Consider the following 5,157-nt stretch of genomic DNA (forward strand, 5'->3'; position numbering starts at 1 on the left):
TTTTTGCGACCATTTCGGTCCGCATATTCTTTTTGCTTGTCCTGTGCGCTTGCCATTGCGTCACGGACTTTACGTGTGATGGCTAATCGCTCATCCACAAAGCGTTGAGCCTCGCTCACGCTTTTAGCATCAAACTCGCCTATGATACCGCCAAGAGGTCGGTCATAAGGCGTAGTTTTATTGACCACTGCTAAACTGGCAGGGTCACTAGGGCAAGTTTCTGTCTTTGAGATGATACCCTCATGGGTCATCGTCATATTGACGAAACTATGTCCCTCTTTCGCACCGAGCATAGTGAGGGGCCCTCCCCCACTAAGACTCGGGCTGCGCACAAACGAGACTGGCGTCCGAGGATGGCGCAGTCCGTTAATATAAAACGGTGTCTCACCCGTACTGGCGTGGACACTGTTATTTATAGCGAACTCCACAAAGGGCAATTGCTTGCTCCACTCTTTGGGAGTTGCTATAGTGCGTAAGACATCCGCCACGACCCGATTGGCACATTCTGTTTGGCCATCGGTCTGGGGATGATCAACGGTCGACATGTGGAGCTTGCTACCTAGCAGCTCGAACACATGTCGCCAAAAACCAGACGTAAAACCTCTCACCTAGAATGGCAAGATGGCTCACATTCTTCTCTGAATTTAAATTCAAAGTTGAATATAAGCCGGGTAAGTCGAATGTCTTTGCTGACGCTTTATCGCGCAGACCAGGCTTCGAGGTTAGACACCAGGAAAGTGTGTCTAGTGCGAAAGCACAGTTTCAGCCGTCAACGTTGGCAGCCATGAAGGCATACCACGTGACGAGCTCATTGGCCTCTGAGATAAAAGAGAGCCACAGTCAGGACGACCACTGACGCCTGCTGTTGAATCTCTTCGGTGGACGAAAGGTTTCCCTTCCGTCGTACCTGAAAGCTAAGCTAAAAAAAGCTACAGTCAGGGCGATCACTGTCGCCTGCTGTTGGATCACTTCGGTGGACGAAAGGTTTCCCTTCCGTCGCACCTGAAAGCTAAGCTAAATTGCTTTAGCTACAGCGATGGCCTGTTATGGCATCAGCTGTCACCTTGTGATCCCTTGAGAATCTATGTGCCTCATGACAGAGATCTCAAGCTGATGATCCTTCACGAGCTCCATGGTGCGCCATCTAGTGGGCATCTGGCCGTGAAAAGACATTCTTTCGAGTGTCAGAGGAATTTTGTTGGCCACACCTATATAGATGGGTGGCCAACAATATTCGCTCTTGCGAACAGTGTCAGCGCATTTAGCCTGCACCGTTCAGCAGTGCGCCACTGAAGCCGCTACCGATTCCAACCAACTGTTGGAAGTCAGTAAGTCTGGACTTCATGTTGGCATGCCGCCCGATCATAAGGGTCGGACAGGGCTAGTCGTCTTTGTAGACGGACTGAGCAAGATGGTGCATGTAAGACATCGATTACAGGCAAGGAGGCAGCTCTCTTGTTCCTGGATCATGTTTACCGACTACACGGGATGCCCGAGTCCATAGTATCGGACCGGGATCCACGTGCGGTGAGTTTATTGCGGTCCGCAGTGATGCGTAATCTGTATAAACCACAAATGGCTCGGTGCCTAGTAGGTGCACGCGAAACTTGACAAGAGCATACTTTATTAAACGTAGCTCTCTGTCATGCACGGGGTAATTCAATTCCGCGGCTTTTAATAGCCGGGACTGATAAGAGATGACGCGGTCAACGCTGTCGTCATCCTTCTGCATGAGCGCGCTGCCGATTGCAAAATTACTTGCATCGCAGACGACGATAAAGGGCTTATCCGCGTCTGGCAATGCCAAGACCAGTGTCTCTACAAGAGACTGCTTTACTGATGTGAACGCATCTTCTTGTTCTTTTGACCAAACCCATTCTGTGTCCTTTTTAAGGAGATCAGATAATGGTTAGTTTGCTTAGCAGAATTCTTTGCTATACTTATGCAACTAATTAGCGAGCCCTAGGAATTGGCGCATATCCTTCACATGCAGTGGGATTGGCCATTCCTTCACTGATTTTACCTTGTCTGGATCTGCTCGTACACCATGTGTACCAACGATGCAACCCAGCACAGGTATCTCAGGGACCCCTATGACGCACTTCTGCAAGTTGACGTACAATTGGTTGTCCTTCAAAGTCTGCATTACAGCGTCTAAATGACGCTTGTGCGACTCTATTGCGCTCTGCCCGTCCTCGGCCCGACTACGCACGATTACATCGTCAAAGTAATGGGGCGCATAGGCACGGTGCCGACGCATCACGTGAGCCACCACTCGGTTGAATGTCGCTGGTGCGTTTTTCAAACCTTGGGGCATCACAAGCCACTCCCAAAGCATATCGCGTGTGGTGCTTACTGCCGTTTTGGTTACATCGAACTCTTTCATGAGTACCTGAACGCGGAAAAGATAGTTGACTATCTCGTGGAGTTCAACAAGACATCTTTCCGCGGGATTGGCGTTTGCGCCGGTATGGTCGCCGTGTTCAGCTTATTATAAGCATGAACCACGCGCCATCCAACTGTGGCTTTACGTAGACAAAAGGTCGGGCTGCAGTGAGGCGATTTGCTCTCGCGCACATTTCCCCCCTTGGCTTGCTTGTCGAAGAACTCATCGATATAATCGACTTGTTCTTTCGGCAACGGCCATTGCCTGGTCACACAATACTTGGTGCCAGGTTCGAGGTCTATCTCGTGTCCGATGCCCCTATCTGCTGGTAGGCGGCTCGGCACTTCTTATGGGAACACATCACGATGTTTCCACAGAACCTCAAAGAACGGACTGTCTCTCATGGCATCCCAGCCTTGAGTAGCGAACCGTTACTTTTTGTCCGTTTCTAGGACGCTCTCTCGTCCATTGTGGACGATGAGCAACAGTCCACCAAGTTCTCTTCTACAACTGGTGCGACTATTTCGTGGATCTTTCCTTCCATTAATTCGGCAAGGAACAGATCCCACGACATCTCCGGGAGATTTACTTGCAGGAGCACATCAACTGAGGATGCCTCCGCAATTTCGTCTTTGACGGCCTCGAACACCTCGTTCGAAGGCCGTCCTCTTTATTGGAGACTGATCCAAAGGTCACTCGTTTGGACGTGCCTTTGATCATCCTAATCTGTCGGGTACTCGTTCTTCGAGTTATCACGACCCTTCTCAGGGAAGCGGGTACCGTTGCACTCCTGGCTAACGCACCCCTTCCAACCGCACCAGGCTCTTGGCACTGTGCCGGTTTATGCGACGCATGACTTCTTGTCAGCTCGCCGTCTACTGCCACAGGCTATCGGCTCTGTGCAGGACATTAGGACGCATGACTACTTGTAATCGTCCTATTCACTACTTCAGTCTCCACGAGCTGGGTAGGAATTAGTGACGTTTGACATCCCGTCAACGCACCCTTAACTGTGTTCGACACGACATCAGTTGCATAGGCCTCTCGCAGGAGCACATCCTTTCCGGTGTCCTGCGTAGAGTTCGCAACTGTGCGTGTACGCCAGTCTCTCCATGGTTGGTACTTTGCCAACCATGGCATGCCTAGGATGAGGTCATACGGACTCTCCATTCCTAGCACTGTGAACTTCTCTTTACAAGAGAAGTCACTAAAGCTGAAGGCGAGTTCTACCTGAACTCCCTCAGATTTAACCTTTCGCCGTTCGCTAAACCAGCAGTCGCCTGTTCTCGCTTGCCATCGTGGCAAAGCGACTCAAACATCACCAGTCTCTTTCTTGGAGCCGCGACTTTTACAGAGTTTTGTGATGCACCCGAATCCACTAAGAGGATCATCACCTGGTCATAGCCTCTTGCTTGAGCGCTATAGACCAGGAGGGTTGAGGTCCGAAATTTCGAGACCTCAGAGACTATGCTACCCATTTGTTCCACAACTCTGAACTAAGGGATAGCTTCAGAGTCCGTGCAGTAAGGCATCCGCCCCTAGTGCGCTCCTGCATTTCCCGACCCCTCAGTGGTCGATGCAGCACTCATGCATCTCGCGCGCTGGTTCTTGCCATCGCCCATTGGGAAGGGAGTCCTCTTGCTGGGCGTCTTCGCCCCAGCAGGGACCCTGGCATAGCAGCGAGCCATCATATGGCCGCGCTTGCTGCATTTGTAACCGACAACGTCTGCATTGCCCACCTTCGTGGGAGTGGCATCCGACCTCTCGGCCGACGGCTTATACCAAGCTGTCGCCGAGGCACTGTGGTAGGATTGCTCCTCAACAACAAAAATTGGATTGCCTCTTCCATCGTCGACAGCACCTTTCTGGAAAGGGCCTGTCGCGATGGGCTATGCCGTAGTCCGTTCATAAACGTCGGCACCTTAATGTGCTACGGAATCTGATTTACGGAAACGGAGCCGACAGCGAGCGCATCTCCTAACCATACTCTTGCAGAGATCGCTTCGCCTGTCGCGCTCAAAAGAAGCGCGCCTGAAGCAACACTTCGTCGTTCGGCGGCTGGTACAGGGCGCGAATCTTTTCCTTAAAGATCGCCCATGTAGGGAACGCCTTTCTGTCCGCCATAAGCGCCAAGTAGGCCCACTCTGAGGCCTTATCGCGTAGATGCGACATGGTGTACGATACCATTCGGCTGTCGTCCTGGATGAGCTGGGCGACACCGCATGCTCCACGGCTAAAAGCCAGTGGACAATCGTGTGCTGCAGTTCCATCGAACTTGGGCGGGTCCATCCGAATGGGCCTCGGCTGATGCAGCCGGTCAGAGAGCATCTCAACAGTCCTGTTGAGAGCCTCGCTTCGAGCCTGTGCATGCCTCAGCTCATCCTGAGTCTGAGTGACGGACTCCGCCGCAGCATGGCTCTGTGCCTCGGACGCGGCCCTCCGCTGTCCTAGCACGAATGCCTCAAACTTCTCCAACTGAGCAACATGTTGCTCAGGAGGACTACCCAGGAGCCTGGCCAGGGCTTGTTCACCAAGTCCCTGCGCCATTAGCCCTGCCACCTCCCGATGATGTTCGGAGAGGTGGGGAAAATGAGCCCAATCAATATTGAGGCTCATCATCACGTACACACGCAGAGATGCGGGTCGTGGGAAGGATTTCAAGTGCTACCAAGTGTAGGCGGGCACGTCGTAATGCGGCCACGCTCTACTTAGGCACACACCCTAGCACAGCGAGGAAGCGGTTAAACCTGCTTCTCTTGCGTGCAGTGAGG

The sequence above is a fragment of the Bremia lactucae genome, linkage group LG12 (assembly GCF_004359215.1).
Source record: "Bremia lactucae strain SF5 linkage group LG12, whole genome shotgun sequence".
Taxonomy (NCBI): domain Eukaryota; phylum Oomycota; class Peronosporomycetes; order Peronosporales; family Peronosporaceae; genus Bremia; species Bremia lactucae.